The 22,321-nt window shown below is 34.1% G+C and overlaps 1 pseudogene; it reads left to right on the top strand.

The window, feature by feature from the left end:
• Window positions 1-2,991: 2,991 nt before the first annotated feature.
• LOC146926213 (dirigent protein 22 pseudogene) lies at window positions 2,992-3,885 on the top strand (annotated as a pseudogene).
• Window positions 3,886-22,321: the final 18,436 nt, after the last annotated feature.

The following is a 22,321-nucleotide window of genomic DNA, read 5'->3' as shown; positions in this document are numbered from 1 at the left end:
TGATATCTGTTTATATAATTCAATGCCTTATTTGATAGTTTTTCATATAATGTAGGGATCAATTTGATGTTTTCAAAATAATTCAGGGACTGATTTGCTTATATTATTATCATAGAAAGATTACATTCATCTTCAACCTCTTTTCATTGAGGGTGTTACACACGCCTAGTACAATAGAGTAACATGTTAAAAAAATTCAAACAAGCAAATTATGCCTATCAAATACCATTCTAAGCTCATTTCCTACACAATAAACTTTGTCCATCAACCTTGCCCTCCAATCCCCTTCATTACCACTTTCCTTAGCCTTAACCATAAATTGAACATTCTCAATCAATCTTGCCTTTCTTCTCTGACCAACACCAATTTCATTGTTTTTAAAGTATTCTAGTTCTTCAGCTTCATCAACCCAGACTAAAAATTCATAATTATCATCATCATCCTGTACAAAGGAAAATCAAAATCAATCAACAATAACAATGCATAACATTAAACAACATTATCTATGATTGTAAGGAATTTCTTTCTAGTTTCCCAAATGTTACTGTTAAGTTTATTAGAAGAAGCAAAAATGTTGCTGCTCATGAGCTAGTCTCTATAGCTAGAAATCTAGGTGCCAGATCATGGGTGGGCTGCGTCCCTGACCCCTGTGGCGAAGGTTGTTTGTACTGAATCTTCCTTTTATCGTTGAATAAATATTTATTTCCGTCAAAAAAAAAAAGAACTTTGACAAAGGACAAACATAGAAATGTCTTCCAATTTTTTGAGAGTATTGGATTTTAATTTCTCACAACACAAATTTTAGGACACCAACATTCAATCATTCAGATTCAAGTCCATTTCCTGAAGGTTGCCCTAACTCTGACCTTGAGGACAAGGTCCTCTTGGAAGCGTGGAGCAATGTTAAGGGTCCAAGATAAAGGATTAGGCATGATGCTATGCAACAGAGTGTTGGATCAAGAGCTAATTAGAGCATGCATGCATGTGAGGAAAATGCCAAAGTGGCTCAAGGATTTCAAATACGCTAGTTGAGGGAGTAGTCACATGGATTCACCAAATCAGTTAGGATATTTCATATGAAAATAAGGAAATCCATCAGCAGAATAATTATCTTCACCTTAGTCTTTATTTGCCATTTGTCAATAAAGTCCCTTCTAAAAGGATGAAATTATCTCTTTATAAGAAAATACTTCTAACGATTGGTTAATGATAAACAAAAAATTGTTCAGTTTGTTATCTTCTAAATTCCTCCTCTTACTCTTCCGGAGCCATCCCAAAACTCGAATTGAATCTATCTAACATCTAAACTCTTAACAAAATTTCATTGATCCAGTTATTTGGTTAATTGAACTTATATCTTTCAAGTAACATGCGTTTGTAATTATTATTATTTTTTTACCAAAGCAAACGTAACTGATATCATTAATTAAAAAAGATTCAATATAAGGAGGACAAATCTCAAAAACATGGCGACTAGGCCAAGAACATGCCGCCCTAGCAATCGAATGAGCAACCATGTTCGCTTGATGCGTGACAAACTTCACCTCAAAGTTGGAAAATAAGGCTAGCATAGACTTAATAGAAGAGACTATAACACTAAACTCTGATATCCACTACTTCGGTTTGAAATTCGATCCACAAGAGTACGAGAATCCGTCTCAAATACTACCTTATCCCAACCTTTTGCAATCGCGACTTGAATTGCTTCCTGCAACGCAATAGCCTCACCTTCAAGGACTGATATATGAGCAGACTTCCGCGTCGAATGGCCAACAACAAACACCCCTTCTGCATTCCTAAAGCAACAACCTGTAGTCGAAATCCCTTCGGAAATATGAAACGCAATATCAACATTACACTTCAACCATCCATGATTGGGCTTTTCCCATCAAATCTGCATGGACAAGGGGGGAGTTGCACTCCTCTCCATGCGTTTGTAAATTAGGTTCTCCACTTTTTATGGAAAAATTAATGAGGTTTGTTATTTAAACAATATTTTTTGAGACAATTTACGATATAATCAAAGACATAAAAAAATGTAGATATTAAGACGAAAACTAAAACAATAGAGTTAATAAAAACATAATGTAAATATGAAAGAAAAACAATTGTCTTAAAAATGGTCACAAAACAAAATAATTATACAAATATTATTTCTCAAAATTAATTAAACCATGCTCGTGTATTATTATATTCTGGTTGTTAGAAGTTTTTATCAATCAAAATTAATTGTACTTCAATCTGATCTTAAAGAATATTCAAACACAATGAACGACTGGTCATCACAATGACATTAGATATATATAAAATATGCAGGCTTTCTTGTGGAAATTTTCTAACCATGTGACCAAGAACAAGTCAATTTGGAAATAAAAATTTCTCTCACAAAAAAATATATCTCTCACTAAAATTACTAACTTTAGTTTTCATTTTATCAGCGTTATATACAAAAATGACAATTTAATTAGGATTCAATTTTTTTTTTTGAATGATTAGGATTCAAATCTAGTATCTTAAAATATTAAATCTTTTTTTGAAGAAATAAAATATTAAATCTTATATTTATCCTTGTATGCAATTAACAAAATTATATATTAGCAGAAAGAAAAATACAACTTGGTCTTAGAAAAACAAAATTCAGCGATTTGCTTAATCCGTGAAAAAAAAAAACCGATTCTCTTAGGAAAAAATCAAATCTTGTTAAATAAGAAATAAATTTAAACAATTAGTAGAAGGTTCGCCAAAAAAAAATTAAACAATTAGACTCAACAAAATATAGATTAGTCTCCCTAAAAATAAATAAATACTTAGTCCCTCTAAAAAAAAAGTAAATATAAATTAGTCAAAGTTTGATCAAGTCACTTGTAAATAAAATACTGAATTTCTAGAGAATTGGAATAAAAAAATATTGATATCTTTGTCATATAGTAACTACAATTAACTATATTCAAGGTTGCATATGGTTCTATATATATGTCATACAAAAGATGAACACACCACAACTACTCATTTAATTACATCTCCTAACTTCTTATAAACATTTTCTAACTTTCCACTTTTGTTGGAGTAAAAGAGAAAAATTAATATGGCTATAGGTGCTTTCAAAATCTTCTTCTTCCTTCTCCTCTCTTGTTACACCCTCACAATCGTCACAGCACAAGATGAGACCGGTTTCGTGGGCTCAATAGATCCTAACTTGTTCAGAAGAAGACAAAATGTTAGCCACTTTAGATTCTATTGGCATGACGTAGTCAGCGGAGACAACGCCACCGCGATAGAAATTGTTCCACCTCTTCCGAAGTTTAACACAACTAACTTCGGTGAGGTTAAAGTCATAGACAACGCTTTGACCTCAGGACCTCAATTGAGCTCAAAATTGGTTGGAAGGGCTCAAGGGATATATGCCTATACTGCACAAACTGAGCTTAATTTCCTTATGATAATGAATTTTGCATTATTTGAAGGGAAATATAATGGAAGCACAATTACTATCTTGGGAAGAAATGATGCTTATGAAAAGGTTAGAGAAATGCCTGTGATTGGTGGAAGTGGACTTTTTAGATTTGCTAAGGGATATGCTGAACTTACTACTTACTTTTTGAATACCACTACAGGAGATGCTACAACTGAGTACAATATTTATGTTTCTCATTATGTTTAATTGATGATATATACTAATTGTATTGTAAGAGATACATATTTTTTTTTTCTTTTTGTGAGTGAGTGTGTTGATGTTTCTTAGTTTCCTATCATGGAGCATCACTCACTTGTGATGATGTTCATCTTTGCTTGTGGGGGTTAAGCTCTTGAACTTAACCCTTGTTTATTTGTGTGTATTTGTGATTGATACCATTATTTGAATAAAAATTGATACTATTAGAAAAATATTTTGTTTACACCTAAAATAGTATGTTTCTTCCATTCTTTTCGTTTTGGAAAAAACAGGGAAAGAGAAGATAGTGAGGATGTGTTGTTTGTATAAAATATAAGTATAAATGTTATAAATAAAAGTTGTTATATTGTGTTTTCCAATGCAAAATTGCTATATTTAGGTTGCTTAACATGTGCCCTAAGAGCACAAGTTAACATGACCCTTTATTTTTTTTAGAGAAAGAGAAGATAGTGAGGATGTGTTTTTGTATAAAATATAAGTATAAATGTTATAAATCTCTTAATTGAAGAATTTTTATTTTTTTTTTACATGAGAAAAGAAAAAGAAAATAAAAAAGGGGATTACATCTTTAGAAAGGACACTATGGAACACCCCGTTTTTCCCAACTTAAAAATTTCATCATAAATCAGAGTAATTTAATCACAAACGGAATGTCACATACTTCTTTAAATCATAAAATGGATAATAATAATAATTATCTTTCAAATTCAACTTCAAAATCTAAAATCATGCAGCGGAAAATAGTTCAGCATACTAAAGTCTTGGCACGCAGGCCTCATCAAAATCTCATGAGTCTTAGTTCAATATTTATTCAAAAAGGTTCATAAAAGACACGTAAGGAATAGAAGTAAAAGCAAGCCCCCATCCCGTTACGTATCAGAGCACCTAGACACGAGTGAGGAGTCCACTCACGAACACTTCTAGTCTTTATTACCCGCAAGTTACCCATACGAAGGGCAACATTTTCAAGCAGAAGGGGTGAGATTTCACAGTCAATAAATTAAGCATATAATTCATTAAAATGCATTTAGCAACATAAAACATTATTAACATATCAAACATTTATCACTTAGCATATTATCACTTCATAATCAAATACCATCATCATATATCATCATCATTAAATATCATGTTCAACTTAACACTTGACTCGACAACACGACTCAACTTGGCCATGCAACTCTTATCAACTTAACAACTTAACAACTTAAATCATCGTGAAACCTCTTGATGTGCAAATGCATGTGGTACCATTCAACAACGTAAATGAGCGTAATTAGGCTCTTCAACATGTGAGCATAAAGCTGCCGGGCTTAAAGCCCCCAACGTAGTTTGAGCACAAAGGCTGCCGGGCCTAAAGCCCCCAACTTTAATGAGCACAAAGGCTGCCGGGCCTAAAACCCCCAACTTTAATAAGTATACAATGAACTCAATCTCTCCTACAACTTAGACAACAACGTGAACATCTCTTATGACTCCATAAATATGGACAACTTCTTACAACTTACAACTTAGACCAACATATAGAACCTCATGACATTAATAACCAACATTTAGGACAACATCTTGGATAGACTCATACAGCTTAATTCAGTAAGTAACATCAACATGGCAGCACAGAAACAACATCACAATATAACAGTATCAATGATAATCAACAACATCTTAAACGTCTTATATAATCCACATATAACTCTTATAATAATATCACATCATGGCAAAAGAAACTACTACTATAACCCTTAATTACAATCCCTCTCATTAAGGTTATTGATTTGGGGTCTTACTATACATCTTAGGAACCCTTTAGAGGCATAAAAATAGGTCAAAAATAGTCTAAGTCAACACTTCATCGTGGCACGTTGAGGTACCATCGTGGCACGTTTGGACAGCCTAAAAATGGTTTCGTTTCTGAAAAAATCGTGGCACGTTGGGCTTCCATCGTGGCACGTTCATAGTTCGACAGACAACATCAAATTTTCTACCTTTCATGTTTTCATGCGTAAAACTTAAACCGTTAATCCGTTTTTGATGCCGTTTTCGCCTACCCGCTCCTGACACTAAGCTCTATCATATTCTACAGAAAAATTCAGATTTAAAACACTCAAAAAAAATCGTTTTCCAAAACCTCACTTAGTCACTTATTTGCAAAAACGCTTAACATCAATATTTCACACGACAATCCCGAATTCATCTACCCAAATCCAAAATACTGATTAGAACATTGGTATAGGATTAATCTATGAACTGTAAAACATCTATACATAGTTTTAACAAAATTTTATACTATCAATAATCTATAACAACCTCAAAACCCTAATTCCTCAATTCTCACAAAAACTCAACCTAATCATGTTTAATTCATTCTTCAGAATCACACCCGTAATTATATTGAAAGTTAGTCTCACCCTTACCTGGTAATTGCAGAAATCGCAGCCCTCTCTCTCTTGTTCTCCTCTTCTGACTTTTTCTCCCTTTTTCTCCAAAAACGTACGTACTGTTTTTCTAACTTATGTCTGTCTATTTATCTCTTCATATTACTCTTCTCACTACTAAATTTTACTCATCTCACAACACAGCCCCATTTTTAATATTTTTATTTTATTTCTCATATCTTATTTTATTTAATAATAAAATAAGTCATACCAACATAACAACTTCACAACAACATATACCCCACATAATTTATTTATAAATCATATAAACTACTCAACTTCATGAATCATAAAATTCACACATATCAATCATGAAAATCACTTAAATCATAAATCATATAAATATATATAAATATATTTCTAAATAATCAAATAATTAACACGGACGTTACACACTATGTCAAAAAAAAACAATATTTACAAAGGACACCTCAAGAGCATCAGTTAGCAAAGTCGATGACAAACTAGATGGAGGCTCTTGAAGCACAATTAATGGATCTACTTTAATAGGTCCCAACTTTGTTAGCACATTTGCATAAATAGTCCCTTCGCAAAAGGTGTGAGGAATAGATATTGTCAAATCATTTGCATGGAATAATAATCTGTAACTCATTATCATAATGATGAAACTGAGACGTTTCCTCTATGACAAGTTAAACCACGCACAAGGAATTTGAAAAACACATCATTTTCCTAAATCCTAATATGTATATGGTACTTCCAAAAATGTTGAAAGTGGGCATTTACCATTTTTAATAAAATAAATGATTTTGTAAAAATGAAAGAGAAAAGCCTTAGTATTTTATGAAGGTGAGAAAAACACAAGAAGTGGGGTTGAATTGTGTTAGCTTTTTCTTCGTTTTTTCCTAAGCTGAAAACACTGATCAGAAGCAAATAGAGTTCTGCTTCTTAGGTGATGTTCAGGACTAACTTGCAGCGGATAAAAACAGAGAGAGAGAGAGAGAGAGAGAGAGAGAGAGAGAGAGAGAGAGAGATAAGAAAGACACAAAGCAATTATACAGGTTCCTTCCACAAACCGGAACTAGTCTTGTCCCCCTTGCACTTCCAAGGAGAGTTCACTATAATGTAATATTTGATTACAACTGCTCACTGCTAAACCTAGCAAGAGACTTCAAATGCTCAAGCACAACTGCAAGAGACTTCTAATCAAACAGAATTACAAAGAAAAATGTTTGAGGTTGAACACTTGATATACAATCAGTGGTGTTCACAATACAAATCAGATACAGACTCTTAAGACTATAGAATTTCTAAGATATGAACTTTGAATGCAAAACAATTTCAGCAGAGTTTTGGCACTTGTAAATTGTTGATGAGTCCTTGTGTCAATCTCTAAGTCTTCACTCCTGTATATAGAGGTGTGAAAGAGACGTTGTGAATTGCCAGCACATCAAAAAGACTCGTTTGAAGCTTTGATCAATCACCAATGATCTTTTGCCTGATATGGTTGTTGTCCTATGAAGGATCAATTTCAAATCCATTCCCATTGTGAAGGAGCATCGTTGCAGGCAGAGCTGTTTTTCTTGTCTTGTAGCAGAGACAAAACAGAGTAGTGGAGGTAGTGGTTGAACACTTCATACAATTGTACTTTGTCAACGTTCTTTAAAGAACAAGCATCCAATGCCTTCAAATCCTTTCAAAATGACCGTTGTTTTACACTTCCAGTCTTCTGCAATGCTTAGACGAGTTAAAATCCATTGAACAACCCTTGAAGCTTTAAGTCTTGCATCTCCTGATGAACTTGCTTCTGATGAGATGCTTCTGATGAACTTGCTTCTGATGGCATCACCACTTCAGGAGCACTTTGTCTTCAGGAGCACTTTAACTTCAGGAACACTTCTCTTCAGATGCTTTAAGCTTCCTTTTTGTTGATTCCTTAGCTCCCTTTTGTTCATCCAGAACCTATCTAAGATGTCAAATTTTGTCTACGGTCCTGTACACTTGAACAAATATTAGCTTATCCAATTGACAATTTTTAATACCTTGTTATCATCAAAACTCTCAAAGGTTTATTGTTAAACACATTTTGTTCCAACATTTTATTAAAAATAGTAGGTGTCCAATTTGAATTTTTTTAAAGGTTCATATTAGTTTTACCTTTAATTGAATAATAATACAAGACATAATTTTAATATGGGTTAATAGTGCTTTACCCCTTGTAATATAGGTCATTTCTGGTTTTACACCCTGTAAAATATTTTTTTTTTATTTACCCCCTGTAAAATATTTTTGTTTTGATTTAACCCCCTAATAGGTCATTCAAAAACCAATTTTTTATTTTTTTCTTCAGAAATTCTGGTTTTTGAATGACCTATTAGGAGGGTAAATCAAAACAAAAATATTTTACAAGGGGTAAATCAAAAAAAATATTTTACAGGGTGTAAAACCGAAAATGACCTATATTACAAGGGGGTAAAACACCATTAACCCTTTTAATATTTTTGAAGAACAGTAATATATATAATCACCCTTCTCACTTTCAGAGTGTGAAACCATACACAAGCTTTTCTACATAAAAATTCTACCGAAGAGCTGTGAAAGATTAACCAGTCACTTTGGTCCATGACTCTGCACTTCGCTATCATAAAGGTCTCTGACTCAGGATTAAATACAAAGTAGTCTCTGAATGTACACTTCTATTATCACATTAGTCACTGACGTTAAATAATTCTATTAACTGATGATGTGGCAAAAGTTTTATATTGATAAGGAGTATGAGGTGTCACATGGACTAAAGTGAAAGTAGAAAATTGTCACAGTGGTCCTTGAACCAAAACTCAATATACGTGCATTGAAAATCAATATCCACAAACTCGTCCCAATGAAGTGTTGCTCTTCGTCAAGAACTGTGTTATCTTCCTCGATTAAAGAACCAGTAGTCTAAAATAAATTAACTTTATTGAAATTAAATAGATAAAACCACAAATTGATTTTTTGATAGTTCAACATTATTTGTATCATCATCGTGGTCCTCCTCCCATAGAGCTGTCAAAACGGGCTAACCCATATAGGATTGCCCGTAAACCCGATTAATTGTAGGGGCTTGGGCCTTAAATAATGGGTCCGAATTTTTATAGGGCTTTGAGCCCGGTCCTAAAAAACCAGGTACCCGTTTGGGGTAGCTCGCACGGGTCACGGGTAGCCCGTTAGTTCACATAAAAAAAATCCTATATATTATATATATTTTTTGTATAATTCTTTACTTGGTTGATTATTAAAGTAAAAAAAAGTGAAAATTCAATGAATTAGCACACAAATGTAAAATTAATATAAAATTATATTTACTCGTTTCGTTACTTATAATTTTAAAGATCGAATATATAAATATCTATAACCATAACAAACGTAATTTATTTAAAATTGTTTTCCTCACCGTTTTGGTTTGCGACGCTTGTCGAAAATGTTTACAATTTTTTGTTGTGCTAGACATTATTTAAACATATTAAAAATATTATTTATAAGAAATTTTATACGAGCATTTTATAGTGATTTTTTATTTAAAAAAAAAGTACTCCCTCCAATCTTATTTATAAGAGAAAGTTGGGTCAATAAATATTGATGTATCTGGTTCAAAATTTAGTCCAGATACATCAAGTTTTGTTGACTTAACGTTCTCTCATAAATAGTACCGAAAGGAGTATATGTGTGTGTATTTTTTTTTAATTGCTCTTTTATACCCTTGCTTAGTTTAAGCAATTTCGGTGCTTTATATCTTCCTTTTGTGAGATATTGTAGTTACCCTTCAAATCTTCTTCTAAATTTACATTGAGATGACATCATTACACTCATCTTTGATGAAATTAAACCTTCTCATTTCCCTCATTCTCTCCTTCATCCTTCACCAAATTGTACCTATATCTATCTCTCTTGATCTTCTCTCTCGATCTTATTCTCTCTCTCTCTCTCTCTCTCTCTCTAGGGTTTCTCTTTAAAATTTAGAGAGAGATAGATACAACTTAATGAAGGAGAGAGAAAGAGTGAATGAAAACACTTGCTAGGGGTTTAACTCGCTCTGTGTACGAGCTATTTTTAATCTATTTTTCTAATTTTAAAAAAGTTATGACTGCTATGAGATTTTAATGTTATATAGAGAGAGTTCATTAAACATACATAATAATAGGGAGATGATCAACCAAACAGAAGAAACCAAAAGGAGATTGAACAATGGAACAAAAGAATTCAATAAAGTGAGAAGCAATCAAACAAAATCAATTGAAACCAAATCAAACAATTCATAAACAACAAAGAGAAGAACACTCAAAGAAGAAACAATCAAAAAGAGTAATGAACATACAAAACTAAATCAAACTGATGAATCAATAAGAACCGGACCAAACAAACCAAACAAAAATATATTTTTTGGTTTGGTTTGGTTTGTTTGGTCCGGTTATTATTGAGTTTGCAGTACTCCATTAACTTGTATGTCAATTCTTGATCTAAACCTCTGTGACCGTGAGGAGATCATTGAGATTCTCAACACCAATTTTAACACCACTTTGAGGTTTGCAAAAGGGTAAACCATTATTGCTAAAGGCACTTTGACGTCAATTGAAGTAAGAGATAGTGGAAAGTTCATCTCTAATACTCCCTCCTGTTTTATCTTGGTTTTCGGGTGTCAAACATTGATTACGTTTGAACCTTTCTAACCGGTGATATCTCATTTTTTCTTGGGAAGGGAAAAAGTAAGCAAAACCCTTGAGAATCGAGGTCCGGGAGTTGTTTTCGCTACGGGAAGGTGTTAGGCACCCATAACGACTATAGTAACCTATAGGAACCGTCTTTAATTTCTACGCGCGCGCTTTATTTTTAAATGCTATTTTGAAGTGTTATTTACACCTAAAGTTTGCTAAATGAAGAATTGGAGGGAGAAGAATGTTTTTGGATTTTTATTTTATTTGAATTGAAGGAATTTTGTTCCTTGCCTACGTACCCGATTAAGGGATCAAATCCACCGTAGTTCTCTCTCAAAAAATATTTTTGTTTTTGTTGGTTGATTTTAAGTTTGAAAGTGGAGTTTGAAGAATAGAAAGAGGCCTCAAGGGCATGAGATTAGGAAATTGTGAGGTTGAATTAGTCATTTGCAAAAACAAGTCAAAGTATGATTAACTTTTATTGAAATTTGATTAAGAAAATGAAAAGGAAAATCAATGGGGTTTTGACCCCAAGGTTTATTATGAAAAATGCTTGAGTGAAGTTGTTCACATTTGTTTGGAAAATTGGATTTTTCTAAGCATAAGTCCTAGGCATTCATCTAAACATACAATCCTAAACATACATCCAAACATGCATATTCTAACTATATAGTGATGTGTGTGCATGTGTCGGTGCTTGTGTCAGTGTACATCATTAGAGTCCATTGTCCTTTACATCATATCCTAGATACATTCTATGGCCTCTTTGCCAAGAAAATTAAAAGTGCATGAAGGAAAAATATTACAAAACTCCTAAGTGTTTACATCCTAACTTTGGTACAAATTAAATTGCAAGAAAGAAATAGAGATGAATACGGGATGAAATGGAGATGCTCATGAAATGATGAAACATGAAATGAGAGGAGTTAGTAGCACATGACAATATCAAAGAAAATAAAGCAAGAGAAACACTAGAACATAAAGGATAGAAAATGAGTGCAAACATGGCTAAAATTTGTTCATAGAATGCAAGAACCATATGACCTATAATTCTCACATTCCAAAGCATTTTCAAAGGTTTAGACTCAAGTCTTGGAATGGGAATTAAGGCAACATGATTTACTTGGCATTTTAAAACAAACTTTTAAGCATATTTACATTATTTACACAATGACTTGTAAGCTAAGTAACCTACCAAGATTCACAATTATGCAACAATATTAAACACAAACAGTAGCTAAAACCTTATGAAATCAAGTGGTATAGGTCACCAATATTCATCAAGCAATTTGGATTAAAATCAATCAAATTTTCATTTATTTATTTTTTTTAGCACAAAATATCACAAAATAGTAGGAAAATTAGCCACATTATGTTCACCAATCTTTAATATGCAAAATTGTCACAAAAACACTACAAAGTTATCAAGAAATGTGTATGCAAATTTTTAGGATTTTTAAAGCATTTTTAAGACACAAAAACATATAAAATTTCACAATTTTTAACCAAAATAGTAAACAATTGTCAAGAAAAATATCACACACTTTTTAACCAAGATTCAATATATGAAAATATCACAAAAATATCAAGAAAATAGTTAAGAACACATAGGAATTTTTTTAGGAATTTTTTAAAGGATTTTTAGGCTAAAAGTGCAAGAAAATCACTAATTCTAAAAAAAATAGAAAAGAAAATGCTTCAAATATTTTCCTCAGGCTTTAGCACAAAAAAAAAAGTCACACAAATGTTAAGGAAAATATCAAGAACACATAAGAAAAATTCTAGGATTTTTTATGAGAAGATTGAGCACACAGAGGTGTGAATATCAAAAAAACAAGAACATGCAGGAATGGGGGGGGTGGATATAGCAAAACCAGCAGACAGGTAAGGAACTGGGCCTAAGGACGGGTCAGGGTGGAACCATGGGTTGAACCGGTTCAGTGGCCTATATAAGGCCTTGAACCGGTTCAAGGTTCACTTTCCCATTCCCTTTCTCTCACTAAACAAAGACTTAGAGAGAGAGAGTCTGCAAATGACTCTCTCTTCTCCGACGAGACACTCCACTTCCGTCGTGGTGGCCCATGGTGGCGCCGCCGCGTCGGAGCTTCAACCTTCTCCGATCTAAAAAACAAGCACATCTTCTTAAAGCTCTTTCCCTCCTCTTTATGATTCTGAAAACGTTTTCTTGAAAACGAGCTTAGATCGAAGCAGATCTAGGATTGTATCGTTCGGTTCTATATTTTCAACTTTCATGAAACGAAACCCTAACCTACTCTATTTTCTTCCCTGATTATGGAATTGAACTCGTATTTGAAAAAACAAACGGTGAATCTTCATGATTTTTCGAATTAGGGTTTCGTTTCGAATTTTTCTTTGAATTTCTTCGAAGTTCTCACTTCGATTCACCGTTTATTTTCAATCTTGAGTCTTCGATGATGATTTAATAGTGCAGACGAGAAGATTCTTTGAATATACCTGGATTTAATGGAGGTTCGAACGAAATCCTTGAGAAAACCTTCGATTCTTCTTCTTCTCCCTCTCTTTGAATGTGATCGTGTGAATCCACTGGATTTGCACTTGAATTGCAGTCCTCACAGTTCGATGATGATGATTCTTCGAAGAATCTCTGAGAACTAGCACGAAATCCACTTCGATGTTGCTCAATTGATGATTCTGGAAATTTCTTAGGGTTTGCGCGTGATTTTGCTAATTTCTTTGTGAAATTGAAGTGATTTTGATGAATGTAATGGTTTCGTGATGTTGAATTTGGCAAAAAAAACTGAAGGATTTGGTGATGAATTTGTTGTTTGGAGGTGTAACTGAATCGGTTAGGGTTTGAAGATTCGTTGAATCTTCAAGCTGTTCTTGAACTTTCTGGGTTTGATCTGTTTTGGTGAAGTGAGAGAAACTGAAATGTGTTTGTGATGATTTTTGGATGAGTTGGCGTCAAGTCAATGGTTCTGCAATGATTGAGGCCTTTTATAGGCTGACACCTGTGCCTGAGACCCAGTAATGAGCTGACACGTGTTATGGAATGATGATCTGGACAAAATTTGGACAAAAGGACCAATCTGCAAATTCTTAAAACTAAAGGGCCAATCTGCAAATTTAAAGAAATTATTCTGCAAATTTAAAAAACTTAAAAAACAAGAATTTTCGAAATAAAGGACTAAAAAATATTTGAGACTAGGATAGGGACCAAAATGCAAAATTTTTGGAAATTTGGGACTTAGAATGAAAAAGGTAATAAAATTGAATTAAAAACGTAATTTGAAATAAACGTAAAGTGAAACGACTAAAATTTGACAAAACGGACTAAAATGAACCCATGGCCTAAATGAGGTACTTCAAAGTAACCTCTCTCTGCCGAAATTTTGTGTGTAATGACCAAAATGCCCCTGGGGCTAAAACGACTGAAAATGACTCAAATACAAATTTAAAAATGGATTTTTAACAGGGATTGAATCAAAGACTCATACAAGCAAAATTAAAAGACTCAGAGACAATTTTTAGGATTTGAACAGAGTTTTGAAACTTGAAATGACCAAAATGCCCCTAGGGGCAAAACTGGCATAAGAATGACTTCAAATGCAATTTTTAAAATGGATTTTGACATAGAATGAAACAGAGACTCATTCAAACCAAATGAAAAGACTCAAACAAATTTTTAAAAGACTGAAAGAAATTTTAACATGGGAAATGACTAAAATGCCCCTAGGGGCTAAACTGACTAAAAAAATGACTCAACTGATATTTTTTGAAATGGATTTTGACATAGAATGAAACAGAGACTCATTCAAACCAAATGAAAAGACTCAAACAAATTTTTAAAAGACTGAAAGAAATTTTAACATGGGAAATGACTAAAATGCCCCTATGGGCTAAACTGACTAAAAAAATGACTCAACTGATATTTTTTGAAATGAATTTTGACATGAGATTGAAACAAGGACTTATACAAACCAATTTAAAAGACTCAAACAATTTTCAAAGATTAAAATGAGTTGAATGCAGGAAATGACTAAAATACCCTTTTATGTGAATTTTGCAAATAACATTGAAATAAAATGCAGGGAAAGATGCAATTGATCAGAGACAGTTCAAATGACTTATAATGCAAGAAAAAAAGAATTGAATAAGTATTTTTAGGTCCAAAATTAGGGTATAACACCTCCGGTCACATTTATAAGCAAAAAACAACTTTTTAGTTACATTTAATAATTAATGTATGTAACTCATAATTGTGACCGGATACATTAATTATTTAATGTACTTAAAAAGTAATTTTTTGCTTATAAATGTGACCGGAGGGAGTAATAATTATTTTTATTTCAACAAACTCAACTCTGTCATACCTATTTCTAGGCAAATATTAACTTGTTTCTTCAAGGGCACATGTTAAGGAACTCATTATAGAAATACACGTATCAAAAGTCGTGCAATCAACTTTTTAAAAGTTAAATTATCACGTTTTTCAATGCAAAGTTGCTCATTTTAGGTTCTTTAACATTTGCTCTTATGACACAAGTTAACATGACCCCTATTTCTATTATAAAAATCATGAATTTTAAGTTTTTCCCAAATATAATACATTACATTAATTAGTTCCAAAGAATGTGAGACGATGGAAAGCCAGATAATGGAAAGCATTTTGAAAAATGAGTCATCTACCGTCTGGTTGCATGTTAAAGAGGAAGGAAAGTTTTGTTTACGTGCCATGACTAAAATAAAGAGGAGGAGGTAGCTGTCAAAACAGGTTATCCGGCCCGTTTAGGGCGGGTCCTAAAGGGCTTCGGACTTTATCAGGTTAGGCTAAAAAGCTCGGTTGAAATACTGATTTAAAAAATACTACTTGAGTCCGGCCTACACGAGCCGTGGGTTAAACGGGTTGGTCGGTATTAAAAATTATACACACATGTATGTATTTCGTTAATTTTTTTCAATTGACAATTAACCTACGGTATTGTACTTGATCATAAAGAATATTTAAACAGATTTTTTTAAGGCTTAATTGCATGTTTGATCCCTTATGTTTATTTTAGTTTTTAAGTTGGTCCCTTATGTTTTAAAAGTTTCAAGTTAGTCCTTTACGTTTTAAAAGTTTCAAGTTGGTCAAAAACGTTACTCACGTTGGAATAAGTTAGTCCCTCCAGTCACTTAACGTTTAAAGATTCGGGCTGACAAATGACAATATGGATGATGGAACTTAATTTATTTAGAAAATCAGTTTTAAAACTTTTTTTTTTAATTTTTTTGTTTTATTAAACTCAATATCATGTTGCGGAAGGGACTAACTTATTCCAACGTGAGCAACGTTTTGGACCAACTTGAAACTTTTAAAACGTAAGGGACAAACTTGAAACTTTTAAAATATAAGGGACCAACTTAAAAAACTAAAATAAACATAAGGGATCAAGTATGCAATTAAGCCTTTTTTTTAACAACTAGTCATAGTGACATTAGGAACGACTAGTCATCACAGTGACATTATGAATAGATCTCTTGAAATTTCTAGCCACAGGACTAGAACAAAGTCATCTTAGAAATAAAAATGATTTTATCTATAAACATCTCCTGTAGAATTTAAAATGCTAGTTTTGTATTTTTTCAAAAATTTATTTATGCCCCTCGGCGTTGTGAGATTTCAATAAATCATATGAAATATAACTTAAATTTCATTTGATCATTGTATTATGCAAAAAAGTTATCATTTAATTAAGACTCAACCTTTTTTCTAGCATCTTAGATATTAAATTTTAATTTTATCATTGAATATTATGCAATAAAATTACAATTAATTAGTATTCAGACCTTTTTCTAAGGGGAAATTAGTATTCAAACCTTCTCGATTAAGTAAATAATAAAAGTAATCAAATTTCCTTAATAAAAAATAGATTAAAACAATTACACTCAATGCAAAATACAGATCTTCAAGTTGTTCTTGAACTTTCTGGGTTTGATCTGTTTTGGTGAAGTGAGAGAAACTGAAATGTGTTTGTGATGATTTTTGGATGAGTTGGCGTCAAGTCAATGGTTCTGCAATGATTGAGGCCTTTTATAGGCTGACACCTGTGCCTGAGACCCAGTAATGAGCTGACACGTGTTATGGAATGATGATCTGGACAAAATTTGGACAAAAGGACCAATCTGCAAATTCTTAAAACTAAAGGGCCAATCTGCAAATTTAAAGAAATTATTCTGCAAATTTAAAAAACTTAAAAAACAAGAATTTTCGAAATAAAGGACTAAAAAATATTTGAGACTAGGATAGGGACCAAAATGCAAAATTTTTGGAAATTTGGGACTTAGAATGAAAAAGGTAATAAAATTGAATTAAAAACGTAATTTGAAATAAACGTAAAGTGAAACGACTAAAATTTGACAAAACGGACTAAAATGAACCCATGGCCTAAATGAGGTACTTCAAAGTAACCTCTCTCTGCCGAAATTTTGTGTGTAATGACCAAAATGCCCCTGGGGCTAAAACGACTGAAAATGACTCAAATACAAATTTAAAAATGGATTTTTAACAGGGATTGAATCAAAGACTCATACAAGCAAAATTAAAAGACTCAGAGACAATTTTTAGGATTTGAACAGAGTTTTGAAACTTGAAATGACCAAAATGCCCCTAGGGGCAAAACTGGCATAAGAATGACTTCAAATGCAATTTTTAAAATGGATTTTGACATAGAATGAAACAGAGACTCATTCAAACCAAATGAAAAGACTCAAACAAATTTTTAAAAGACTGAAAGAAATTTTAACATGGGAAATGACTAAAATGCCCCTAGGGGCTAAACTGACTAAAAAAATGACTCAACTGATATTTTTTGAAATGGATTTTGACATAGAATGAAACAGAGACTCATTCAAACCAAATGAAAAGACTCAAACAAATTTTTAAAAGACTGAAAGAAATTTTAACATGGGAAATGACTAAAATGCCCCTATGGGCTAAACTGACTAAAAAAATGACTCAACTGATAGTTTTTGAAATGAATTTTGACATGAGATTGAAACAAGGACTTATACAAACCAATTTGAAAGACTCAAACAATTTTCAAAGATTAAAATGAGTTGAATGCAGGAAATGACTAAAATACCCTTTTATGTGAATTTTGCAAATAACATTGAAATAAAATGCAGGGAAAGATGCAATTGATCAGAGACAGTTCAAATGACTTATAATGCAAGAAAAAAAGAATTGAATAAGTATTTTTAGGTCCAAAATTAGGGTATAACAGCTGCCCCTATTTAAGTTTCTTTGTCCGGAGAGTCAAGAGACGAAGTCTTAGAGTTGACGGGACGAAGATACTTAAATATTAACATTTGCACTGCTTTTGGACATAAAAATACGTTTTCAGAGTTGAAAAACATGAATGTTATGCAATATGTTGATTATGGATGCAAGACAAACAACTGGAGTCTATGGAACCTATCATGTCACTGGGGATTCAGATAGACACTGTCAGGGTAGACAAACCAGGGATAGAAAGTAAGGTACAAGCTGCTCTTTGGGTCGAACTAGTCACTTGACCAAGGAATACAAAACAAGAGATAGGTGCAAGCTGTTCTTGGGATTGAACTTGACACTTGACCGGAAACATAGACATATAGGCAGATACAAGCTGTTCTTTGGATCGAACTCGACACTTGATTGAAGATACAAACAGATAGGCAGATACAAACTGTTCTTTGGATTGAACTGGCCGTTTGGCTGGAGACATAGACAAAAGGGTTGATACAAGCTGTTTCTTTGGATCGAACTTGCTTGTTGGATTATCACCACGTCATGTGGGAGAGTGCAGACTGTTCTCTTAGATCGAACTTGTCGTTTGACCGATAACAAAGCATAAGCTGGGTACAAACTGTTCTTCAGATTGAACTTGCTGTCTGACCGATAACAAAGCATAAGCTGGGTACAAACTGTTCTTTTAGATCGAACTTGTAGTTTGTCCGGGAGCATAGGCATATAAGCTGGTACAAGTGGTTCTTTTTTTGGATCGAACCTGGCACTTGACCAGTAACAAGATACATTGGAAGTCTGGTTTAACAAGATACCTATTGAGGGTAAATTGTCATTGACTTGACTTGGAAATAGACATGACCATTTTTGTTGGCCCAAAAGCAAATTGAGAGTGAATTGACATCGATTTGAATTGAAAGTTGACATTGAAAGAGAGATTGTAGGTTGAGAATTAAGATTGAGCATAGACATAGACATAGACATTGGATTGAGAGTTGAAATTGACATTGAAATTGGATTGAAATTGGATTGAAAATTGACATTGACATTGGATATTGTCATTAGAATTGGAATTGACATTGACATTGACATTGACATTGATATTGACATTGGATATTGACATTGACATTGGCATTGGAGATTGTCATTGAGATTGGAATTGAAATTGGAATTGAAATTGGAGATTGGAAATTGCTTCGAATTGAAATTGAAATTGAGATTGCTTCGAATTTGACAGTTGACATTGAAATTGAGATTGCTTTGAATTTGACAGTTGACATGATTGGATTTGACAGTGGAATTGGAATTGAAATTGAAATTGAATTTGACAGTTGACAGTTGGATATGCAACACGTATGTATGGTATAGCAAGATTATTGGATGTATGAGCACATAAAATGCATGATTATGCATGTATGAATGCTTGGAATGCATGATTGATTGGCAGTTGGACAGAGAAGCTTCACAAAGGCAGACGAAACATTGGAAGATTGGGCACGTAGTGGCTCGTGCTGCAACATATTCACAGGGGAAAACCTCTTTGGAAAAGACCGTCGTTGAGAGACGTATCGAAACCATGGCTGAGGGCAATAAAACTTGTAAAGGATAGACCCTTGGAGGGTTCTTGGATACAGGTCGCCATTGCTAGGCGTGTCAGTGCTGGGTAAACATTGGATGTTCGCATCTGTGGTCAATGCTTTTTCAATACTTCATTCTTTCATTTTTCATTTTCAAACCCCATTTTTGCCTGAACCGCCCTTTCGGGTTTTCGATTCACCGGGGAATAAATATTCTTTTCATTGCCCCATTTTTGCCTGAATTGCCTTCATAGGTTGTCAATCAGCGGGGTGCTCATTTTTGCCTAAGCCGCCCTTTCGGGTTTTCAACTTAGCGAGCTTTTCATTTTCATTTTTTCATTTTTTCATTTTCATTCTGTTTTTCATTCTTGCCATTGACCACAGATCATCCCGGGGAGTAACCTGCTTGTGACATGTATTGGAATTGACATTGACATTCATTCATTCATGCATGTTTCATTGAAATGTACCCTGTTGCTCAGGTTTGCTTTCAAAATAGACAAAAAAAATTTAGCTTTCAAAAGATGTTTGTTTCAGACATTGACATTATCAAATAGAAAGAAATCGTTTTGTATATAGCATTGAAAGTAGAAAGGAAAAATAGAGTTTCAAACAAAAGCACAGGCTCAAATTGATGTGGAAGAGTGAAAGTCAGCCAAAGGCATGACTTCACGGATTTACAAAGCTTGGAAAATGGTAATTTTATTGGTTGGTGATACATTGAATACGATGACAGCTATATTTCATAGAAATTTTGAATTCACAAGTACAGAAGCCTCTGATGAAGACGACCGTTGACAGTTGCAGATGCCCCAAGGGGTGATGGTGATTTGCCGGATATAGTTACTTGTCTTTTATTGTCAACCTCATTTTTGCATGAACCGCCCTTTCGGGTTTTCGGCTCATCGAGGCGCTCATTCTTGCCTGAGTTGCGTACAATCTCAGCGAGCTTTTTCATATTCATTTTTTTTGTCCCTAACTTTTGCCTGGATCGCCCTTTCGGGTTTTCGATCCACCGGGAAGCGCATTTTTGCCTAGGCCGCCCTTTCGGGTTTTCGACCTACCACGCTGTTCTTTTCTTTCTAGACAAAGTATTTCTTGACTATATCGGCATTGACAGGATTTGGGAGTTCGACACCATCCATGTGTGTAAGAATCAAAGCACCACCCGAGAAAGCCTTCTTGACAACATAAGGACCTTCGTAGTTAGGTGTCCACTTGCCCCTTGGGTCGGGTTGCTGGCTTATCCTTCTTTTCAATACAAGTTCGCCTTCCTTGAATTCTCGCGGTCGGACTTTCTTGTCAAAAGCATTCTTCATTCGCGCTTGATACAACTGTCCATGAGTCATAGCATTCATACGTTTCTCTTCAATCAGATTCAATTGATCATAACGACTTAGACACCATTCAGCCTCAGTTAACTTTGCTTCCATGATCACTCGAAGAGATGGAATCTCCACTTCCAGAGGGAGAACTGCTTCCATACCATACACAAGAGAAAAAGGAGTTGCCCCGGTTGAACTGCGCACCGTAGTACGGTAACCATGCAAGGCAAAGGGTAACATTTCGTGCCAGTCTTTGTAAGTAGTGACCATCTTCTGAACAATCTTCTTGATGTTCTAGTTAGCGGCCTCGACTGCACCATTCATCTGAGGTCTATAAGGAGAAGAGTTGTGATGTTCAATCTTGAATTCTTCACATAAAGCTTGCATCATGCTGTTGTTCAGATTGGAACCATTGTCAGTGATGATCTTGTTGGGAACACCATATCGACAGATGATGTTATTCTTGATAAACTTGACAACCACTTGCTTGGTCACATTGGCATAGGAGGCAGCTTCAACCCACTTGGTGAAGTAGTCAATTGCCACTAGAATGAAACGATGTCCGTTGGAAGCTTTTGGTTCAATTCTTCCGATCATGTCAATGCCCCACATAGAGAAAGGCCATGGGGAAGATATAACGTTGAGGGCATGTGGAGGCACATGAATCTTGTCAGCATAGATTTGACACTTGTGGCATCTTTTAGCATGTTTGTGGCAATCACGTTCCATAGTTATCCAGTAATAGCCGGCTCTTAGCAGTTTCCTTGACATGGTGTGGCCCGAAGCATGGGTCCCGAAAGTACCATCATGTACATCATGCATCAACTTCTCAGCTTCTTGTTTGTCAACACATTTCAACAAGACCATGTCATAGTTCCTCTTGTATAGAATTTCTCCGTCCAGAAGGAACCTGCTAGCCCATCGTCTCAAGGTCTTTTTATCTCTGTTGGAAGCACCAGGTGGATATTCACGATTCTGCAAGAATTGTTTGATGTTATAATACCAAGGCTTTTTGTCACTCACATCTTCATCAGCCTGATCTGGCACATTTTCAATGGTAAACACATGAGCGGGTCTATCAAGACGCTGCACTTTGATTACGGGCACATCATTCCAGTGATTGACACGAAACATGGAAGACAGAGTAGCAAGAGCGTCAGCCATCTGATTTTCATCCCGAGGGATATGGTGCAGCTCAACCTTTGTAAAGTATGTCAACAGACGTCTTGCATAGTCACGGTATGGGATCAGCTTCTCATGATGAGTCTCCCATTCACCCTTTATCTGATTAATAACAAGTGCAGAATCTCCATAGATGTCAAGGTGTTTAATTCTCAGATCAAGGGCTTCTTCAATGCCCAAGATGCATGCTTCATATTCAGCTATGTTGTTTGTGCATTCAAAAGTTAT

Source organism: Medicago sativa, chromosome 4 (assembly GCF_051527215.1).
Source record: "Medicago sativa cultivar Bolivia chromosome 4, Bolivia_mono, whole genome shotgun sequence".
In the NCBI taxonomy this organism is placed as follows: Eukaryota; Viridiplantae; Streptophyta; class Magnoliopsida; order Fabales; family Fabaceae; genus Medicago; species Medicago sativa.
The sequence above is the reverse complement of the archived record's forward strand: the minus strand, read 5'-3'. Positions and strand labels throughout refer to the sequence as shown.